This window comes from Lissotriton vulgaris, chromosome 4_1, assembly GCF_964263255.1.
Source record: "Lissotriton vulgaris chromosome 4_1, aLisVul1.2, whole genome shotgun sequence".
In the NCBI taxonomy this organism is placed as follows: domain Eukaryota; kingdom Metazoa; phylum Chordata; class Amphibia; order Caudata; family Salamandridae; genus Lissotriton; species Lissotriton vulgaris.
In genome coordinates, this window is record NC_141691.1 from 1,565,844,407 (window position 1) to 1,565,868,416 (window position 24,010).

Sequence of the window (24,010 nt, forward strand, 5' to 3'; positions counted from 1 at the left end):
ATAAATAGTATAAAACGATGTGACAGTCAAGTTCTCTTGTTTTGTTTAAATACAGCAAGAAAACGATGTGACTGACAATTTCCTTTTACTTCTTTAAAATCATCAAAATAGAATGAACAACATAAAACCGCACCTATGCTGCTTGACTGTTCCGCTGAAAATTGGAAGCAATTAATGATGTTCCAAAGCAAAACAACCACTGTGCGCCGAAACGCTGAAGAAATGGTTGCTAAGGAACTATTACCAAACAAAATGGTGGCACGTAGCATAGCGCGTACGTGATGATAGAGATGAAAGCAAGAAAGTCAGTGTTCGGTACGTTCAAGGTGACGTAGAACACTATTTCCTGCCTCGTAAGTCACGTAGGAGTTCGGAGACTACAGCAGCTCGGAACCCGTGGAAAACCTGTGACGTTTCAGGATTCTAGACGGTTGCAGTGAGCGTTATTTAAAATAATAAACATCTCATGTTTAAAATGTGTAGAAATATGTCTGAAAGTTGTAGAGAATCCAGAATAGGCAGATGTCCAAGGAAGTTTAGGGAAACACCCTAAGGACGTAAGGGCATCAATATCAGAAATCCAAGTAGAATCCAACGTACGGAAATTAATGTCGTAAATCCTTAAAGTAGAATCCGATAAAAAACGCATGCAAAAGGTTCGTTGCGGCGATGCTGTATTCCCCAGTCGTCGCCAATCTTGTTAAGAAGAGCCGAATCCAAATAAAGCTGGAAATAAGATTCATTGTAAAGAGACAGCATCACCGAGGGACATCCACCAGCAACGCAACCCAGCTTCCAACTGCCCACTGAACCACACGGCACGGACCCGGAACTCTAGAACATCAAGAAAGTAGAACCGAGGTCTGTGCCAATAACAAATTTACAATAACAATTTACATTACCAACAAAACAACCTCCTTGTCACCACATCGTAAAGCTCACTGCAAAAGAGAACATGGATGAGGACAGAGAACTTTGCCTCAAAAAAACTGTCCCAAAGAAGCCGATAGACCCGGGAGATTAAAAAACGTTGGTACTCGACGCAGTGAAATAAAGGCCGCCATTTGTGCCCATTGCGATTACGTAATACGTTCAATAACGTGAGAGAGACACAAACATAAAACAAAAACTAAAGTGAAAAGCAAGTCAACCAAGGTGAAAAATTACGCCATCTTAATCACAATGAATATTCAAAGGAGAAGTGATGTAGCCATGGTAATACAATGTTCTTAAACAGTACTCACGGCTTCATCAGACCATCTTGCTTGAACATAACTGTTACCATGAACATGTGGGATATCAACATGACAGGTTGACAAGAAACTGCCTTAAAAGGATACAATGTAATGGGTGCATCTCCAGTATAATGTGTATATTACGAATCTGAAACAGGAGTGAGACCAAGGTGAATAAGAACTAATAATGACGTTGACATGAACATATGGTTAGCCAAAACTTGCCCACGTAATCTGCTAGTCATGAAATAATACAAAACTACTACTGGTCCCTGGTTACATGCACAGATTGAGCTACAGTAATGTGCATGTGCTTCTTATACATCATTAAAGTCAAAACTGATAATAGACATATATGAATGTGACTAAACATCATATAACTGACTGCCCCATCAGCCATCCACAGGTGATGAAAGTAAGTACAAACTTTCTAATAGCGCAGATGCGCTTATCATAACACTATTGTCCACGTACATAAAAAATGATACATAACAACGATTGTAAACACTATTGGTGAAAACTCCTAGGTGTGTCAATTAAAGTAAGACCTATTATCAGTGAATTGTAACCTATCTAACGAACGTCCCATGTGCTACCTGACTGGTAAAAAGATTCATGTCTCTAGACTGCTGTCTTTACATGATGCATTATAGAAAGCAGGATAATTCTAACTTGTCATTGAGACCCTTCAGGGTCAGGGTGTCCAGATACCGTATCCAAAAGTCTCATGTTGTGTTATAAATTTTGTCATGTCCCTGTCTTTAAGGTTCGTCATGATTTCCAGTACTGTGAATCTTAGCTGAGAAATCGTGTGATGAAATTCAACCCAATGACTAGCTAATGGCGAAGTGGTTGCCCGAGTTCTAATTCTACTCTTGTGTTCAGTTATACGTACACAGAGCAATCTTTCTGTCTTGCCCACCATAAACCATAAGGGCATCATAGAGCGTAGATAACATTAGGAGAATTACAATAAGCGGTAAACAATAGTTTCACGGGTTTGCCAGACCACGGATGTGAGATATTTGTGCCTACAAGCACGTTGTTGCAGTGTAAACAGTTGTAACACCTTTGCATTCCTCTGTGTTCACCCAATTCAGAACCATTTTTCTTCTTAAGTATCTCCCTGATATTATTAGATCTTTTGTAGGCAAAAATAGGAGGATCTTTTAAAGATTGCTGAAATCAGGTTTGGGTTGTGAAAGTTCCTATCAGTTGAGAATCACTTTTTTAATGGCTGTTACCTGTGTGGAAAAAGTACAGACAAATACTTCTCTTCTGTCCTGAACCTTATGCTTTTTAGTTAATAAATCAGTTCTGGAAATCCCATCTGCCTGTTTAGCTGCTGCTTCCACAATCTCATTGGAATGCCCACAATCTAGAAAACCTTTCTTGAATCATTGCAAGGATGCTTGATAGTGAATGTTATTAGAGGAAATGCATTTAATTCGCAAAAATTGTAAGAATGGGAGGTGTTTTTTTAAAGATTCAGGGTGAAAACTGGAAAATAGCGTGTTCCTTCGATCAGTGGGTTTGGTAAAAACCTTTGTGATAATCTCTGAGCCACTTAGTTCAACACTAACATCTAAATATGAGATGTTCTGCCTGTCCATCACATGCGTAAACTGAATCCTGTTTTTTTTCTCATTAGGATGTTGACGTTTTAGTGTTTGTTCCTGAGATGTTCCCTTCCATATGATGAATATATCGTCGATATATCGACGATATAATACCAGATGTTCCATCCAAGTAGGGTCATGGAGCACACGATCTCTTTCAAATTTAATCATATAGATTTTCGCGTAACTGGGGGCCCCTGAAAAACGCATGGAGGTTCCAGTTGTTTTTAGGAAGTACCTATCTTGCCACTTAAAAAACTGTGTAAAAGACAGAACTGTAAGAGTTCTATGAGAAAAACTATGTTGGCCTGTATTTCCTCTCGCTGGAGAAGAGCCCACTTGACAACCTCAATTCCTTCATGATGCGGTATGGGTGTGTATAGTGACACTGCATCCACTGTACATAACCATATTTCTACACCTGAAGGCAGTTCAAGATCACCTAATAGTTTCAAGAAATGTGTGGTGTCCTGCACATATGTAGACCCAGACTGAACTATTGGCTGAAGAAAAGTGTCCAATTAATGTTGTAATGGCTCATGGATTGATCCGCAGCCCAATACTATAGGGCAAAGTGGGGGGTCTCTGAGATCCTTATGAATCTTAGGTAACATGTAGATCTATGACCTGCGAGGACACCTGGAAAATTCAAAGGTTTTGTCAGAAATTGAACCCATGTTCTTTGCATGTGATAAAATCTTAGAGAGAGTCTCCTGGAACTCTGAAGTAGGATCATGGTTCAAAGGTAAGTATGTTGTCTCATCTGATAACATCTGTTATACTTTTGTATCATAGAAAGTCTTGTCCATAACCACAAGTGATCTTCCCTTTTCTGCTGGAGAAAATATTATAGAACTGTTGTCTCGCAAAGCTCTAAGTGCCTTCCTGTCACTGGCCGTTAGGTTATGTCTCTTTCTGGAGGAAGCTGGTAACTGTGCTAGATCTTTTTTCACTAGAGTATGCCATCACACTCTACACCACTGCACTCGACTCTGCACCACTCAACTCTATGCCACTCTGCTGGAAACTATGCCAATGCACTGTACACCACTACACTCTGCATCACTCCGTACCACTCTAATTTATTCTGCACCACTGCACTCTACACCACTCTACGTCACTCTACTTTACATTTCTGCACTCTACCCTGCTTCTCTCCACTCTAACCTGAACCACTCCACTCTATACCACTTTACTACTATGAAACAATCTACTAACGCCACTGCACTCTACTGCACTGCAGTCTACTCCGCACCACTCTGCCCCACTGCACTCTACGCTACTCTACTCTTCGTCATAGCACTCCATGTCAATGCACTGTACAACACTTTCCTGAAAACCAGTTCACACTACACTCAGTCTACTCTGCACCACTGTACTTTACACCACTTCACTCTAGGTCACACTGCTCCACTCTACAACACTACACTGTACAATAGTTGACCCTATGATGCTCTATACCATTTAACTCTACCCCACTCTATGCTACTCAACAATACTACTCCACTCTACGACACTCAATACCACTTTACTCTATTCTGCAACACACTACTCAACTTTACTCCATGCAATTCCACTCCACTCTATTCTATGCCACTCTATGCCACTCCACTATGCAACACTCTATTCCACTGTATGCAATTCCACTCTCCTACACTACACTACCCCAATTTACACAGTCTACTCCCCTCTATGCCACTTTACTCCACAACCCTCTGTAGCAGGGTTTCCGTTCTCCCACAGAACTGTGCATAGAGATCTAGAACCTTAGTGAATTAGGGTGACCCAAAACTCACCTCAGTATCCAAAATCCCCTTACCGAGCTAGCTACAGTGTCTCATTGGTCATAACAAACTCCCAATGACTTAGACAAACCAGAACATGAACTTAGGTTACCTCAGGTATCGTGGAACACATGAACACTCTTTCGCTCTATAATCATTTCAAACCAGAACTTGGAGTAAAGAGGACACGTGCATATTTGAAATATTTATTAATCAATGCAATGTTCTCAAACGCAGTATCTTGTACAATACTAACAAACAGATTATAAGAATCAAAGTTATCAGCATCGTTACTAGTCCATAGTACGCAAACGGTGATAGAATATTATAATGCTGAAATCAATAGGAGTTAACAACACCCAGTTCTCACCTCCCTATTTAGAATATTATATTATATTATGAAGGTCTCTTTTGGGTTTTAGCACAGCGGGCCCATACCTCTAAATGTCAGGAAGAGAGGATCACATCATCAGCTACCAGCTCTCTGCATGCGAAGCATCATCAAGTGTGTTCTTGCGTTTCCTGTAACTCTATCTTAAACCTGCTTAGAGCCCAATGTTGGCAGCAACTGTATTTATGTTATGTCTAATGTGGTGCGAAGATCAGACCTCCCAGCAACCTTGTATCGAGTTATTCTTAGAGGGTTCAGCACTCACTGTTCAGACAGTGTACCAAGCAAAACTGATATCAGAATAATAACACATTATTCTCAAATAAATCACATCACTCTTCTAGGTTGAAAGCTACAACAGCAAGTATGTGTTGTGTGCAAACTGAAGGCGAAGGAAAAATGGCGTTTAAACATGTCATAAGCTCATGCTAACTTAACACAGTATATATAAAGAAGTATCTATATGACACCCCCCCAATGATCCGAGCACGGTCAAAAAAGGAAAGCCAATACTAGAATAGAGGCATAACATGAAAGCAGAGTTCAACAATATTGAGCTAAGCTAAATGTAAAAAAATGTGTAATTGCCTATAGTGGCCAAACAAATTTTATCAAAAGACTACAAAACAAAACCTCTTGTAGTACAAGGATATAGGACTAGGCCGTATAAATCCAAACGTGTATAAGAAAAAAGGGCACTTCTCAAAAATATAAAAGTCACGTGCCATAATAATGAAGGTCTCCAAGGCATCTCATGATTGGGTAGAATATGCAAAATATGCAGCAACAGCTTCCAACATGAAATCACTGTCATCATCCGAAAACAGTTCAGCCATCCAATTAAGTAATGGGAAAGAACATACGTGCTCCTCCAGCACCGGATCCTCTAGCAACATCAGAAGACAACTTGGTGGGTTCTCAAGAACGCTATGTGCCAGAAAGTTATGCGCCGCTGCGGGAATGTCCCACTGACCCATTAGTCCATGCATCGCTGCCAAGGCCATAACCCTTTCGCCAGAACAAACCAACTCGTGAGCAACTACTGGGCTCATCAGGTGATTAAAATCGACGTCAGGAGATGTCTTCAAGCAGAGACACAAATCAATGGCCCAGTCGAAATCGCAACTCAGGCAATGAAACACAGGCTGGACACATGTGAAATAGGAAAATCGAAATGATAATCCAAAAGCCGTGCTTAAAGTCGCAAGCGGCAGGGTGCCATAGTAATCAAGCATCCGATTACGAAACAGTGTCAGGAGCAGTTGAACGGTTTCTTGAGCAGGACTGACATCCATGTTTTATAAAGCAAAACAATAGCAAAATGCCTGCAGCCAAAGCCAGCAACACAGGGAATCCGCCAAACAAACTTGAAAATATAGAATGAAAGAACGCGGGGATGACACTAAATATTTTTTCAAATGTAGTCAGGAGACCACTGCTAACTAATTTAAAAAAATTAGCAAGACCAGACGTGGAGGAGGCATTAAAGATTTGATGAACCAGCTCGCAGAAATGAAACGGCAAGTCAGTGTTTAAAAGTGCCTGCACCTCTGTGCTTGTGTTTGCTATGTGAAGGACATAAGTTTCATGGGCCGAGCTCAGGGCCACTTCTTTCTGAGAAAAAAGAGCCCTTATTCTGCTCATACCATTGCATTCCGCTTTCAAGGTTGGGATGCGCGGCCAGATGGAAACATCTGAATTCCCATGCGTGGGTGGATATAGAACATTTTTGCAACACACCACACGCTCTGATACAGTTACCACATAAGCGATACCGATAATTAAACCACAACACTCCTCGTTATTCAAAAGCAAATAACTACCATTCGTCAATAATGTAAATGTGGGAACTATCGCTGGAACTGGTGTGCCTTTCAAAACACAGGCTAAATTAGGCCGGTCCTGATTGCAAGAACCGTGTAACTGGATGTGTATGCATATTAATGAGCGGTCAGGCGACTGCGTGCATTCTTCACCATTAAGATTCACTTCTTTTCCATCTTTTAGACATATGTATGTGTATGGTAAAGACCATGCCTCATGGAGGAATGCGCTGCCTAGTGGTTCATATCTGCCTATAGCAATATACCGCATACAATTAGAGAATTTGTACAAAGCAAATGGTAATGTAATTAATCCATGGATAAGCCACGTTGCAGTAGTGGCCTCAGCTACAGAAAACGGTAAAGATTCTAACCTTTCAATATGTAACATAGAAAATTATGCATCACGCATTGAAAGCATTGAAAGCATGCGCTGCTTCTCAGTCAAATTAAACGGGGCAAAGAGGGAAGACACGTTCATGTAACTCCAGGGCACACGACCCGCCTTAAGAGTCTGAAGTGTCCATGCAAACTGTATTAGAGAGCGCAATTGATTTTGACCCTGGTACAATACAGACACCTCATCATGCACAATGTCTACAACAGAAGAAACAATATTATTCAATGTGTAAATTCGGGAAGAAAGCATGTTATCGACAACTGCAAGCACTTTTCCCAAATTAGCCTGGTCAATAGCCCTTAGTCGTTTAGCAGCTTCAATTTGTGAAAATTTCCAAATTTCATTGTAAATCGCATAAATCCACCGTTTAGTTCTACCCTTAGCTGGCCTTTTTATAAAATCATTTAGATCTACATTACCTCCTCGTTAGTCTTCTTCGCCACATTACTTACATAGTGAGCATAAGCTCCACGACAGAACCCTCCAAAGCAAAAAAAGCCTCCCACCCCCTCCCAACATGGCCGACCAGTCCCACCTGACCTCTATAAGAGGCGGGCCGGCCCAACCAACAGCCTGTTTTTTTTTCTGCGCGATTCTCTCCAGAGGCGCTGTGCAGGTAAGATGGGCCGGCGTGAGCTGGCCCTTGGGTTTTAGGGTTGAGGACCTGCTCTAGCGGTCCCTGGTGCCTTATGCCTAACAATCCCCCCCCTCTTCCTTCCCCCGGTCCTATGGGGCCGGTTAGGTGCTGCTCTAGCGTGCCAAGGGTTTACAGGGGGGGGGGCGGCCGGGGATGTGGGGTGTTTGGTCATTCCCTTGTATCCCCAGGTCGTTACTGATGGGCCCTGGCCACTATGTGGGCTTTTGGGCCCAGCACAGGGGGGGTGTTGATGCTGGCTTGGGGTAGTTGCAACCATCGTGTGTATGTGTTTCTTGTACTCCTGGGCTCAAGCTGCTCCCCTGTTTTGTATTTTCGCCCAAACTCTGCAGTATTGGTGCCACTGGAGGCACATGCCTCATGCCTGATGGCATTGCGCTCTGGCTTCGTTCCACGTGTTGTGGACGTGTGCGATGGCTGCATTTGCACGGCTCTAGGCTATTTCAGTAGTGGAGCGCAACGTGCTGGAGCCTTGCCTGGGGCGGCGGCGCTTCGGCAAGGCGATGGGTCTGCAGGCACACTGCGTGTAAAGAGGGCGATTTCCCAGCTTCTCGGCTGTGTGACGCCGGGTCGAATAAGGTGTATGAGTGTTTACAGGTGTCTGCCCCACGGTGACCGTTCACTTCTGGTTAAGTGAGTTCTCTATCAGCACTGATTGCGGACATGCAACCTAGACCTTTCGGTTGAATCATACGTGGGAGTGCTCCATGTTCTCGAATCGGTTTACCGGGGGCGGGCGGTCCTACCTCATATGTCGGCGGGTCCTCAGGGGCTCTGCTGTCCGGGTCCGGGTGCTCCCCCCCTGCAGCTCGGTTTTCGCGGCGCTGAGCGCTGCCGCCTCCCTTTGTGAATTTTGGCCCCTACGGGCCGCGGCGGTTTGCCGCGCTGGAGTTGGCTACGTACGCCTCCCACCTCCCGCCTCTCGGGGGCGGGGTTTGATTGCCGCCAGGTGCGGCCGATGATTTCCTTCATCGGGCTTGCACGGCTGTCTCCTGCTGCCTCAGTGGACGCGGCGTGCTCAGCGCGTCTGTCCCCTTCTCGGAGGGTCCGGTGTTCGATCCTCGGTGAGGGCGGTTACAATTTTTGTGGTCGCATTTTGTGGGTTTTTCTTTTCCCATTTCAATAATGTTTTTTGTGTGTCGACCCTGTAATTCCTGACGGTAGCATGCAACACAATGGGAAGGGATAGTGTTGTTTGCGGTGCTTTATTGCTTCTACATGAGACCGGGCGGCCTGTGTTATTGTCTCATTACCAGCTTAACTGTTCTTCACTGGCGCGCTCTGTTGGGGCGCGGTACAACGTGGGGACAGATCCCTGTTGTCTGTGTTCTTTTTCTGGCGCCCTGTGTCGCCCTGGGCCGTCTGACTCGAGTGTTCCACTTGTGATGTCCATTCGGCAGCAGTGGAGAAGTGTGGCTCAATGGTTAGCGAATCAGCCCCTGCGGCTGAGGTCTAGCCCAGGACCAGGGTTCGATTCCCCGCCTCGGCGGGTCTTGGGCTCCAAATCCCAGGGTACTGTTTATTTCCTCTGGGCAATGGCTGGTTTTTTTCTCCACGTCGGCTCCCACATTGCGTCGGATGCCTAGACTCCTCCTTGGGGGTGTCCGGGGATGGACGCCTCGGGGAGTTGGCCAGGCGGGGGGTCCGCAGCTGCTTTCGTACATACGCCTTGTGCCCTTGCGGGGGTGTTGTGCGCTATTTTTGTATCGTGTTGCGCTTCTGTGAAGTCCGGCATGGCCCCTGCGCAGGGATGTCACGCAAGTTCGTGTTTCGTTCCATGTTGGCCTTGGTTTTCCCTCCGCCGGCGGTGGTGGTGGTTCCCGGGGTTTCTCGGGGTGCGTTCTCTGCGCTTGTCTCCGGACTCCCTTCCTCTGCCTGCGTCCGTTGTGTAGGGCGTTGGGGGGGGGGGGGGGTCTTTGTCACCTTTACCGCTCTGGTGGCCGCGAGGCAGGCTCGGCCGTTTGGTCTGGCTGCGTCCTTGTCGGCGGTGACGGCGTTTGTCGACGCGGCCTTCCTTCGGACTCCTCTTCCGCCTGTGGGTGGGGGCGTCTCGCCCTTGCTTGGGTGGGGTCCTTCGGCCTTTCCACCCGGATTTCAGGGTGTCAGTCTGCAGTGTTCGGGTCCGGCCCGAGTTTCGGCTATTCCCGGTCTCGTACTGGTTCTGCCGCTCCCTTTTTCGCCCCTGGATCCTGGCTTTAGACCCTCTCTCTCCTGGGGGTCCCCTGGGGGGGGGGGCTGTTGCCTCCGTTGCATCCCATCCGGCGTGGCTGTCCCGGTTCTTGGGTGCTGGCCGGTGTCCGGTCTTGCTGGTCTTGCGGACTTTCCGCGGGGTCCCACCTTCTCGACGGGTTGGGGTACCTGCCCCTTCCCTTGTCTCGCCTGTAGGTTTTTCTGGGACCGTGGGTTGGCCTGTGGGGCCGGCAGGCGAGTGGGGGTCCCCTCTCGCGGTTGCGGGTGCTTCCGTTGGGCTTGCCTTCTGGCCCGTGGGGGGGGGAGCTGTGCTCCTGGCCCGCCTGGTGGATCTTCTTCGCCGGGTGTGGGGCTTGGGGCTCCCTGTCTGGACGTGTGATACCTCTCGGCGGTGAGGCTTCACGTCTGGTGGTGTCTCTCATCCGTCGGCTCCCTGGACTGTGTATGGTGGTCCCTTCGGTCCCCGTCTCGGGCTTGTCCTCCTTCGGGGGGCGTGTGCCTGGTCCCGGTACTTCCCTCTGGTTCTTTCAGGGGGGGGCGGCCTTTGGCGCCGGGTCGTGTGGGGGTCGTTGGGATCTCCTGCAGTCGCGCAGCTCCTCGTGCTTCGGGGGTTGCTGGCTGTCCTCCTGGCCTGCCGTCTTTTTTGCGGTGCTCGCTTCGGCAGCACATATACTTACATTGGAACGACACAGAGAAGTTTAGCAGGGCCCCTGCGCATGGATGTCTCGCAAAATCGTGAGGCGTTCCTTATGCCGGTGCTTCAGGGTCCCCATGTCTTGGTCGGGTCGGTCGACCTGGTGGTGTGGGTGTCGCCGGTCCTGTTCCTTCGGGCTGTCTTTCCCCCGGGGTCGGACTAGGTGGAGGCGGTTCGACTAAGTCGGATCTAGCCTTCGCTGCCTGGTCTCGCTCTGACCCCGGTGGTGTTTCGGCGCCTGGGGCCTCGGCTCGGTCTGCTTCCGGTGGCTCTGTTCGCGGTGGGGGACTCGGCCCTCCTGCCCGGGTTCTACTCCTCCTCCCGGGTCCTGGTGGTTGCCCTGTCTTTCGCTTGACCTTTCGGTCTGATGTACGCGTTTCCCCCGTGCCCTCTGCTTTCACGGGTCCTCTGCTGAATTGGCTTGGGCAGGGCCGGGGTGCTCCTGGGTGCTCGCTTCGGCGGCGCCTGGACGAATATTGGTACGTTACGGTGAGGTTTTGCATGGCACCCGCGCTTGGTTGCCTCGCAATTTCATGATGCGTTCCTGTGTGTGGTTCCCGGCGGGGTCCGGCCGCCCCGGGTACCCTCTCCCTTTGCGAGCTGGCGGTTCGGGCCTACTGGCCGATCCCGGATCTTCCCGTTCCGTGGTTGGGTCCCCCGCTCTCGGAGTCGGTGTTGAGCCGGCTCTTTTACGGCTGGCCTGACTCCTTCTGCAGGCCTGGTTCTTGAGCGGATGACGCTGCTGGCTCGGGGTTGTTTTTCTGGGGTTGTGGTTTTGCTGCTGAGCTCCCGCAGGTCTTCCACATTCTCTTCCTGTGCCCGGCACTGGGCGTCCTTCTCGCGTTGGCGCGGTCGGCTTGGTGCTGTCCCCGCCTCCGTGGACCCCTTGCGGGTCTTGGTTTGCCGGACAGAGGGGTCTTTCCTGGGGTGTGGCCCCTTCTTCCCTGTGGGCCCGGTGGGCGGCCTTGTGGGCCTTCCACAGTCCGGTGGTCGACGGGCTGGTTTCCCTGGTGGCTCGCTTGGCTCCGGAGTTGGTTTCTCCGTCGCCCTCGGACGCTCTGCCGGTCTCCCCCTTGGGATCTCTCGTTCTACGAGCTCTTCTGGGTCCGCCCTTTTGAGCCCCTGGCCTCGGTGGCTTTACGGTTCCTCACCTTTTTCGGTGGTTTTTCCCTGGTGGCAGTGGTGTCTGCTGGGCGGATGGGCGTGCGGGGGTCGTGCCCCCGCTCCCCTCCCTTCTTGCTGGTTTTGCCGGACAGGTTGTTCCTCCGGCATGTCCCCCGTTTACTTCCCGGGGTTCCTTCCATGGTGTCCCGGGCTCGGGTGGTGTGTTTACCGGTTTTTTCCCTGCCGTCATGGTTCCTCTCTTGTCCATGCTGGTTGTCCAGCGTGCTGTTTTGGCTTCTCTTGAGCGCACGTCTTTCCTTTCCCGGTGGGTTGGCCAGTTTGTGCCTTTCGGTCCCGTTCGGTCGGGCCACTAGCCCTCTCTTTCCACCTTGGGTCGCTGGCTTACACTGGCTATCGTCCTTTCCTATGCTTCGCTGGGTTCGGTGGTACCGGCGGGGGGTCCAGGGTCGGTCCACGGGGTGTGGCTCTGTGCCCTGGTCCCCATACATGGGTGTCTCCTCTGTGGAGATTTGTCGGGCGTCGACGTGGTCGTCCCCCACCTTGTTCATGGGACACTATCAGTCCCGGGGGGACTTCTCTGGGGCCGTTCTGAGTGCGGGAGCTGCGGCTCCTGGTTGGCCTGCTTTTTCCTTTATGTCTTGATTTCAGGTTTCCTGTGATCCCTGTTTTCTTTTCACTTATTCTAAATCAACCTTGTGTTGGTTTCTCTGCATCACCGTGTGGTGGTGTTCTTGTGGTGGTCAATGAAGCCTTGTTGGCTTGGGTATTTGCTCACTATGTAAGTCATGTGGCGAGGAAGACTAACGAGGAGGTAATGCCCCGGTTACTTACCGGTAATCTTCATTACTCCGAGTATAGTCTTCCTCGCCACATGAGTTCCCTCCCCCCCTCCCTGTCTTGCTATCGGCTTCATTGTTTGCTTGGTAGTTCAGGCTGTTGGTTGGGCCGGCCCGCCTCTTATAGAGGTCAGGTGGGACTGGTCGGCCATGTTGGGAGGGTGTGGGAGGCTTTTTTTGCTTTGGAGGGTTCTGTCGTGGAGCTTATGCTCACTATGTAAGTCATGTGGCGAGGAAGACTATACTCGGAGTAATGAAGATTACCGGTAAGTAACCGGGGCATTATCACTCAACTGGGACAGATGTAGTTTAACAGCAGCTAATGTGGAATGTTGTAGCCAATTCTGACACAATTTGCCAACTGAGTAAGTTGTAACAGTATGATCAGCCTCAAAACGGGGATCAGGTCTGACTTGTGTAAAACCTTCAGACAAACCCAGAAAACGACGCTAGCAGGAATCAGAGCTTCTATGCCACATCAGCCAACCCTTTGGATCCAAACTGGATACATTAAAGGATGAATTGTGCAATAGTACTTGTAAATCACGAATGGACAATTCAGTGTACTCCAACCTGAATATTCTTCCAATTCGGGGATAGTTGGTGTATTCAATTTTTTAGAAGTAGCCAATCCAAAGCATGTTGTTTGAGAAATGATAGAATTTAGAAACAACATGTGATTCTGGATGAGACATGCACAGTGCAAAGCCTCAGTGCCTTGTACCTGCCAATCTTTGGTACCCCAAACCGATTTAGGGTCAGTTTTTTCCTTCCATAGCTCGTAGCCATCTACAGCTAGCTTGTCTAGAAAGGACTTCGCATACAGTAATTTAGTATCGGTAAGTCTAACTTTGGACATGGACTTTTGTGTCATTTTAAAATAAAACGACTCAGGATTTGATTGATTAAAGTCTGTGAAATAAGTGTATCTGTCCAGAAATGTACTGGAGCTACCTTGCAATGGAGCTGGGCAATGTTCCCACTGTGTGTAATTCACATTACCCCTCCTTGAACTTGTTTTATGCAGAAAATGATTACCATAATGTTGAAAGCAAAACAAATCACCATAATTAATAGAATCTAAGTATAAATCTTCAGCATCAAAGGCAGCATAATATTTCAAATCAGAGAATAAAGCTTCCACGGCCTGAATATCCCAATCATCAGAACGGACATTTTGTTTCACTACATCCCCCATATTCACTCTAAGCACATTTGGAACATTAATCACTTCAGTGGGGCCATGGATTTGAAACCTAACCGCATCCCACACAATCCCATCAAAGACAGGCCAAGCAGTGATGTTAACTGTATTCAACTCTCTTTTCAGTCTATGCGCTGAATGTGACGATGAAAGCGGGGCCAATGTTCCATTAAGGTGTCGAATTCCTGTTCTCTCTTTGACATAGTGTCCATCGATCAGACGGAAAAAATAAAACACAAAACCAATTGACATAAAAAGATAAATGGAAAAAAGAACCAGCCAAATATATGTCAAAGGGGGAATCAAAAAATGTTTTTTAAATAACGTGACATATGTTGCTAAACGTGAGGGCTTCTTTAAATGTGTTGAAACAGAGTCAAAAGAGAATCTGGATTCCGTGGCCAAACGAGTCTGTAAATCGGGCATTGATAAATCAGGTGGATAGGTATAATTCAGGTTATTATTGTCATTAATAGGAAAAGTGTTCAACAAAGGACTTGAAACCACAGGCATCTCGAGGGTCACCGCTGGCTCAGCACCAGAAGTAATGGCCAACACAGAATGTCTCACCATGGAAGGACAGGATAATGCTGGTGTCATGCTATGAAGAATCGGCCACCCTGTGTGTCTTGACATTGTCAATAGAGATAAATCTGTTTTCCTTAAAACCTGGAAGCGGTGGTAATATGACTGTTCTCGTGCCCTTCACTCCAAGAACTCGAACCAGTGCACGATACGAAGGAACAAATTCTTTCTTATTATCGATCTTCTCTCGAACCAGTTCTCCAACTTGGGGCAGCCAGCCAACTACCGGGATCTGCAACGCAACATCCGATGTGGAGGGCAAATGTTCTTTAGCTAGACTGTCTCTGATCTTGTGTAGATCCTGTAAAACATTGCAATGTTCATCTACGTCAAAGGCCGTGGCCTGGGCCTTGCAGTCTAGACCGCCGAGGTCAGGAATATTCATCTTGATATCAAAGAGCATTTTGTATGGGGACCGCCCACCCAGAGACCTTCTAGGGAGATTATTAAGAGCACGCTGCACGCCATTAAGGTGGGCCAGCCAGTTTCTGCCAGTGTCTATAACTCGAGCTGTCAAAGATTGCTTTAAGTCACGGTTCATTCGTTCCACTACACTGTTACCCTCAGGTCTGTACGGAGACGAAATCTTGACTTGGACCCCCAACGAAGTCATGGCATCCTTATACGCCTTAGAGGCGAAAGCTGGACCCTGATCCGAATGGAAGGTACCACATGCAAAAATCCCTACAAAGACACGCAAATCTCTTATGACAGTCCGTGAATCAGCGCTGCGATGGGGCCATACCCACACAAAGCGTGTGCATGAATCAACTGCTACTAAGATGTACTTATACGCAGTATCAGAAGAAAAAGGACCGCAGTGATCTAAATAAACACATCCTAGTGGTTTATTAGAAATGTACAACTGTGTCTGTGGCGGACGCATAGCAGTCGAAGGCTTGATCTGCTGGCAAATGTCACATTGAAGGACATAATCACGTGTCTGTTTGTACAGTCCCCGCCACCAGAACCTCTGTTGTAACTGAGTTACAGTGGCCGAAACGCCCGCATGCGCAGACGCCACACCTTCATGAGCCGCTGTAATCAGAGTAGCTCTGCGATCGGAGTTAGAAACCAAACGTTCACCAACATCAGGAATTTTCACATAAGGAACTTTATAGGGATTTAAGTGATACATGTACTTCGAAGGGAACCCCGCAGGATATTTACCTCCTTTCTCAGTGGCAGCAACAGCCGCCAAGATGTCATCATCTATTTTACTTTTGGAGCGAGTAACAGTTGCAACTAAGTATTTTGATACTGCTGACTTCGCCGTCTCATCAGCAAGCGAATTACCGACAGCGTGGACTCCCACATGCTGGTGGCCAAGAGTATGAATTACAAACACGAGTGGTAACTTTTCCTTAAGTTCAGCCACTCGGACCCAGATCATTTTATGTTTTATTGTGCTACCTTTGGAATTACGAAAATCATTTTGAATCCAAAAGAACAAGTTCTCGTTGTAAGACTGGACACAGTAGTAAGAATCACTTACGATTAAAGTCGTCACACAAGGATCAGCGTACTCCAATGCAAGCATCAGAGCAGGAAGCTCTGCTAACTGTGCGGTGTAGTCCCCAAGTGTCTGCGTGTGCACGACACTGGACTTGAACTCATCGTTCATCATAGCACCGACCACAATGGCGCACGCGGAAACGTAGGCATGTTTAGAGCCATGCGCAACCTGCGCCGATCCATCAGTGTAAATGATGCAATGGAAATCCTCCAACGGCCGCATTGCTAAAGGATCCGGATGAACAAATTCATACTGTAAGTACTCCTGCGACCGTAAAGTGGCGTCAAAAATAAACGTGACATCCTGGGATGACAAGGATGCAGCCCATTGGAATTTGGTACACTGGCTTTCGTAACTGCCTCCAAGGCAGGACAAGGGGTAACAACTAACATGCGTTTTCCCTGTGACAGGGCATGTTCCTTCAGAATTGCCATCTGCACAGCCGTCAAAACTTTCTCTACAGTGGAAAAACGCATTTCAGCCGAAGTGTACAAGTGTGACTTGTAAGCAATAGGTACTGTATCTCCTTCATTAAAAGTTAGGTACGTGAAACCCACCGTCCCAGGGATAATTCTTATCACCAGGTTGGCCTGGATATCACGAGTCAGTAAGTATTCAGAAGCGAGCAAATCAGCTTGCAAGGACTGCAGAATAGCTGAATGCTCAGGCAGCCAGCATGATTTGGAAAAAGATGGTTGTATCAAAGCATACAAAGGCTTGATACGCTGGGCATATTCCAGAATGTAAGTTCTCCCGAAATTCAAAAAGCCCAGTAAAGATTGCAATTTTTTCAGTGTTGTCGGAGAGCGCAACTGTGCGCATTTCTCCAGGAAATGAGGAGCCAACCCCTTTCCCTTGTTGTTAAGCTCGTAGCCCAGAAACAACACTGTGTACTCTGCAATGTGCGATTTTGCAAAGTTAAACTTGTAACCCATGTCTGCAAATTTACAAATTATGCTATTAACTCGACACAGATGCTCCCAAAGTTTGTTGTCCGTGAGATAAATGTCATCCACATACGAGCAAGCAACTGGGTCAATCCTCTCCAAAAGAGAGATGATGCGGGAGGAAAAAACTCCAGGACTATTCTCATAGCCCATAGGGAGACGCCGAAACATTTTTTGCACACCGGCGCATGTAAAGGATGTCCATTGGGAACTTAGACCATCCAATTTATGGGCATAAAAACCATTGGAAATGTCAAGCGTGGTTTTGAACCATTTAAGCTCAAGACTATTCACGAGGGCAGAGCCGTGAGTATTCTGTACTGCACAGTTACGGCAATGCGAGTTCAAATGCCGGTAATCTAAAACCAAACGATATGAACCATCCGGCTTATTAACAGTAAAAAGGGGGTTATTCATCGGTGACACACACGTTTTAATTACACCTTGATGTTCCAATTGTTCAAGGATCGCTGTGACTGAAGCTTTGGCTTCACGTCGTATGGGATATTGGGGTTGAGGCTGCGGCTGAGACCGTAAAGGAATCTCGTGGCTCGGAGACAATTCATCCCATCCACATTGATTGCCGTACACAGCCGGCGCAAGCGCCAGAGCCCACTCTTCTGCAAAATGCAGCGCTTCCACTCTCGAAACAGTGTGCGCGAAACTGGGGAGGATCACCTCCTCCCATCGCGGAGCTGCGAGAAAAAAATGCGGGGGCCAGTCAGCCTCCGAAAGCAAGATGTCATACGTAGACAAAAGATTCTCCCAAAATACCCCTTTTACAGTTCGCTGTATGTCACCTTCAATTAACAGGACAATTTCAAAAAGTCTATGAGGGGGAGCAACTCTTGTATCCGCTGTTTCAATCACAACATAGGTGTCAGTCGCTGTCACCTTCAGTAGTGGACGGAGGGCCTCTCTCACTATGGTAATCTCCGCCGCTCTGTCCAGCAAGGTCAGAGCCCACGTCACATTCCGAAGCCGTGTTCTCACTATCTGGGGCATATCGATGCGCTGTTAAGGCGGCGACTTTCTTCTTGGCAAACTGTGGTCTCTTGGGCGTAGTGCCTTCCTGCTGCTCTCCACTGGTTCAAAACGTTCAGGTCATTTAATCATCGCGCGATCGCGCAAATCATAAACTCGATCAGACTGCGCAGGCAACGGAGACGCAGGACGAGAAACCTGTGCTTGCTGTTGTTGCTGTTGCTTACCCTGATTTAGTTTTTTAGGCCAATTTTGTTTCTTGGACTTGGGCTGAACACTTTCTACCGAAGACTGTCCCAGGGGCTGCTTTTTCTCCTTATCAGAAAAAGGCTTAAGACCCCTAGAAGTGCGACCCATGGTTTTATAAGCCGCCACAATAATTCTCGGCAACTGCCGGGGTTTTTCTGCATCGGGAAGCACCACCAAAGCGTTAGCCACCAGAAAGTTCACTGCATCCCCCTTGACATTCGCAAGGATTAGATCGCAAACCACATCAAAGGAGCCACACAGGCGCATACCCAACTCAACCGCAGATTCCAGTCCGTGATCATCTTGAACACGTTTAAGGACCGAAGACAACACGGACATAGTCGGGGTGCCATAGCACCTCGCATAGACCGCGGCAAACGTCTTACCCCAGGTCTCACAGTCGACAAGCTCAGGGGCCAAATCTTTCAAAAAACTAAGAATAAGAATCCGGTGTTTTTCACCAGGATTCGTATTAGGAAACACAGCTTCCAGCTGGTCAAATTTCTCGGCAAGCCAGAAAGGAAAATCATTCTTATCCAGTGGCTTCTTGCCCATTAAGGAATTCACCATGACAGGACTGATTTTCAAACCAGCCTGTCCTGCCAGAAGCGCCGCACCTCCAGGGGCTGCACCCTGAACATTACGACTTGTGTAATGCAGTAGCGCTCTAATCACGGCAATAGCGACTACATGAAGTCGCCTAAGCTCAGCCAATGTACAATTGCCGTGAAGAGGGTGAGGAGTAAATCCAGCCAACGCGGGCCAATTAGTGCCCGGAATGGACAAAGGACCTAACCTCGGTGTGGTTAAAGAATGGGGGAGGGCGCCACCAAACCAAACTCCATGCTGCCAAACATCAATAGGAACTTCCTGTGCTCTGTACAGAGTATACACAGCAGGTACAGGAGTGGCAGTGTAAGTGTGGAACACTCCAGAATTCGCGTCCACCGCCGGAAACGTTACCCATGAAAAAACAATTTGTAAGGATAAGCATGTTCCTCACTAACCACCATTATCACAGCCATGCCATCAGTAGGAACATTATATGCCCGCAAATGATCTCGCACCGCAATGCGACTATGCTGAGGAATGTCCACGGCTTGGGCCATGACAGCACAGGAAAAAGAATAAACAAAGCAAACTTTGTAGCACAACTGGGTAGTAATTCAAGGAAACCGTTTTAGATAGATTCAAGCTTGAAAAGACCTATTTCAAAAATAGGTAGGTTTTTTCCGACACCAAATTTTTCCGGAAACGGCAAAGAAGGTGTTAAGGAATGAATGATATACTACTCGAGTGTCATGATATAAGACCACCAACGATTGGGCGCCATGTAGCAGGGTTTCCGTTCTCCCACAGAACTGTGCATAGAGATCTAGAACCTTAGTGAATTAGGGTGACCCAAAACTCACCTCAGTATCCAAAATCCCCTTACCGAGCTAGCTACAGTGTCTCATTGGTCATAACAAACTCCCAATGACTTAGACAAACCAGAACATGAACTTAGGTTACCTCAGGTATCGTGGAACACATGAACACTCTTTCGCTCTATAATCATTTCAAACCAGAACTTGGAGTAAAGAGGACACGTGCATATTTGAAATATTTATTAATCAATGCAATGTTCTCAAACGCAGTATCTTGTACAATACTAACAAACAGATTATAAGAATCAAAGTTATAAACATAGTTACTAGTCCATAGTACGCAAACGGTGATAGCATATTATAATGCTGAAATCAATAGGAGTTAACAACACCTATTTCTCACCTTCCTATTTAGAATATTATATTATATTATGAAGGTCTCTTTTGGGTTTTAGCAGGGCGGGCCCATACTTCTAAATGTCAGGAAGAGAGGATCACATCAGCAGTTACCAGCTCTCTGCATGCGAAGCATCATCAAGTGTGTTCTTGCATTTCCTGTAACTCTATCTTAAACCCGCTTAGAGCCCAATGTTGGCAGCAACTGTATTTATGTTATGTCTAATGTGGTGCGAAGATCAGACCTCCCAGCAACCTTGTATTGAGTTATTCTTAGAGGGTTCAGCACTCACTGTTCAGACAGTGTACCAAGCAAAACTATTATCAGAATAATAACACATTATTCTCAAATAAATCACATCACTCTTCTAGGTTGAAAGCTACAACAACAAGTATGTGTCATGTGCAAACTGAAGCCGAAGGAAAAATGGCGTTTAAACATGTAATAAGCTCATGCTAACTTAACACAGTATATATAAAGAAGTATCTATATGACACCTCTACTTCACTCTACACAACACCCTCTATGACACTCCAATCTGCTCTGCACCACTCCACAACACTCTATGCTACTCTACTCTACGCCACTCAACTCAACTTCACTCTGTGCCATTTAACTCTACTCCAATCTAAGCCTTTCCACTCTGCGACACTCTACTCCCTCCATGACATTCCACAATGCTCCATGACACTCCACTTCACCCTACTACATGGCACTCAACTCTACTCCACAGCAATGTATGCTATGCCATGCCACTCCCCAACACTCCACTCTACTCCACTTTATGACACTCCTCTCCACACCACTCTCCTTTACCCCACTAACTTTTAACCATGCTGAACAGCGACCACACTGGTGTACAACATGGCTAAAACATATTGGCAAAGCCAAAAGTTCTTGCATAGATGAGACCTATTCTACTTTATTCAAATACTACATGCAGTACGCCTGGTACAGTGTGTTACACAAATTAGCAAATTGTGTTTGTGCCGCATAGAATATAGTGTTTTAAATCAGGTGCAGAATATTCTCCCCTATCATATGGTAAGGTGAGAATGTCTGAAATAACCCTTGGATGCTTAGTAACTGAAACTAACTGAAAAAAAACCTTGTGAGAGGAATGGGTATGGGTGTAAGAATTTCAACAAAGCCACCATTTTTATTATAGAAATCTTACCCCGTAATTAATAATAATAATAAAAGGGGTCTTATGGTGCGCAAACTTAGCCCAATGGGCATCAAGGCACCTAATTTCAAATCCAGCTCATGACAAAAACCCTGCAGCTCAACCTGTGTAGGCTCTAGAAAAGCACCACGTTTTTAAGGCCTTTTTAAACATCGCTAGAGAGGGTAGAGTCTTGATCTCCATCGGCAAGGTGTTCCAGAGCTGGGGGGCAGCGATGGAGAAGGCCCTAGCTCCCCACCTGGTGAGCTTGAAACGAGGGACAACAAGTTGGAGTAGTCCCGAAGAGCGAAGACACCTTGTAGGATGGTAACGGGTAAGCAGGGAGCTGATTGCGCCTTTAGGTCCGTCCTCGAGAGCTCTGTAGGTCAGACACAGAATTTTAAAATAAATTCTGTGCTGGATAGGCAGCCAATGAAGGTCTCTCCTCGCAGCGGTAGCAGAGGAAGCCCTAGGGAGATCTAGGACAAAAGGTGCAGCAGCATTCTGCATGATTTGCAGCCGGTGTATGAGGCCCTTGTTGGATTCCATGTAGAGAGAGTTGCAATAATCTAGTCTGGAACCAACAAGGGCGACTGCAATCTGCTTGCGTGCTTGAAGAGACAGGTAGCTGCGAATTCTATTAAGCGTCCTGATCACGCCCCAACAGGTCGCAATAGTCCGATTCACCTGTAGGGACATCGAGAGTGAAGTGTCGAACACCACACCCAGATTTCTGGCAGATTGGGAGGGAGTGGGGCAGATGCCAAGAGAGGAAGGCCACCACTCACTCGACCAAACATCTTGGTCCTTCCCAAAGACCAAGACCTCAGTCTTGTCGCCATTTAGCTTCAGGGAGTTGGTAACCATCCAGTCCGCAACATGTTGCATACAGGACCTGAAGCTAGAGGCAGATGTTATGACAGAGGACTGAGTGAGTGAAACCATAATCTGGGTGTCATCGGCGTATGATACCACCTCCTGAGAGTTGTAACTTTTTCCACCCGCCTATTTGAATAGAAAGTGGGATCATCACTTGGCCATAGTTAGTAAGAACTACATCATCAACCTATATATCTTCACCAAAACTAATTTACAGAGTCAATACACATCTAATGGGAAGACCATTACTTCCGGCTTTGTGGTATCAGTCAATGGAAATAGTTCGGACTTGCCCCGGTTGATAAAGATCCCAACATAGGTGATCATTAGGGTGATGGGCGCCCGTCATCCTATCGGATAACAGGACTGCCCGCCATAAGGGCGGGGGTCCCGTGGGGGGAATTAGGATGCGCCCCCCACAGTGGCGGGTGCTTCCTGTATTTTTAACATTGCGGCGGGCGGTGCTGAAAGCACCGCCCGCCACAATGTCAAAAATACATGTTGTGCATCTCAAAGCACAATGTTACAGGCACCGTGCAGTGCTTTGAAATGCAGGGGGGTATCATAGGTACCCCCTCATGTGCACCCCCCGGAGTCCTTGGGGGCCCGCAACAGACCTCGCATGACTTTCTGTGGCGGCAATGCTGCCACAGAAAGGCATTGGTAAAAGCGCATCCAAATATGGCTGGTGGTGTCTGATAGACACCGCCCCCATATAAACCCTTTTCCGCCCCTGACCCAAGGCGACCGGGGCGGAAAAGCGGCGGTCGGTCTTTACATCCGCCGCGGAACTCCCGCCATAATAATTATTATGGCGGGGGTCATTCCGGCACTGATAGCGGGCAGATCGCCCCCGCCAGGCCGGCGGTGGCTACCGTCGGCCTAGCGGGGGCCATCCGCCCCGCCATCCTAATGGGGCCTATAGAATCCAAATTGTATAATTTCCTGAAACACTGGGGGGTGATTTCTATTTGGTCTTTTAATGAATAATGGAATGTTGTGCTTACACAGATATTAACTGGCAATGAGTAAAAAAAAGACATATTCTTCAATGTGAATGCAGTTCTCACAGCGTAAAAGCTCCATAACTATGGCAAAACGGAGCAGGGCAGGGGTGTTACCTGCCAGGGTATTTTAGCAATTGTTAATAGAAATGCCATATGACCATTCATTTTTACTTTGGTGGTTGGCTAGGTGTACAACATTTAATTGCAGGAAAAATACCCCAGCCTCATCATCTTAAACATCACTCAAAGAAAGGGCCTTTCTCAGGAGTCAAACAATGATGCATTAAACATGTAAATAAGGTTTGTAGATTGAAGAAACTGGCTCCAAACTAAATGCAACTGAACTGATAAGGCAATAACAAAAGTGAGTCTAGCCTACTGCTCAGTGTTTATGCCAGAATGTTGCTATGTTGTTTAAGGACAGTGATCTATATCATTGGCATAGTAGATGATATGTTGCAAATACCTTAAGCATCATTGAGTTAATCTTTTATGGATACAAATTAATGCAGTCTTGGCTGCGGCTTCAACAGCAAAGCAACAGGAAAGGCAATGACCCAGCTTCTTTCCTTCATCGAATATCCTTGCCAGTGTGTCTTTTCACAAAAACCTAATTATAGACTCAGCCAGTTAGAGAAATTTGGCCTTCCAATCTCATGGTTTTTTCATTGCTCACTCTATTCATCTTCATGCTTGCTAGTAGAACACCGCAGTGTTAAACTAGATCCCAATCTTGATATGAGCTGTAGGTGAACATATTCAAAATCAATAGATTCCTAAATAAAAACAAAATTTCTATGAATGATCCCTATTTTTGGATTGGTAGTTTTGCAAGAATATCAAGACCCTCTTCACAGACAAACTGTGGTGCATGAACAGTAGTAAAACTTAAAACAAGAGGCTCAGATTCTGCAACACAAGCTCCAGGATAGGGGATACCCCACACGACTGTTGAAGA

At 47.1% G+C, this 24,010-nt stretch overlaps 1 protein-coding gene and 1 non-coding gene across 2 annotated transcripts in view; both read left to right on the forward strand.

The window, feature by feature from the left end:
- Window positions 1-24,010, forward strand: part of LOC147724245 (lectin-like) — a 199,360-nt gene that overhangs the window by 34,156 nt on the left and 141,194 nt on the right. The window lies entirely within an intron of this gene.
- LOC147724246 (U6 spliceosomal RNA) lies at window positions 10,746-10,848 on the forward strand. The gene has a single exon (XR_015295363.1). It is a non-coding gene; the product is annotated as a U6 spliceosomal RNA (small nuclear RNA).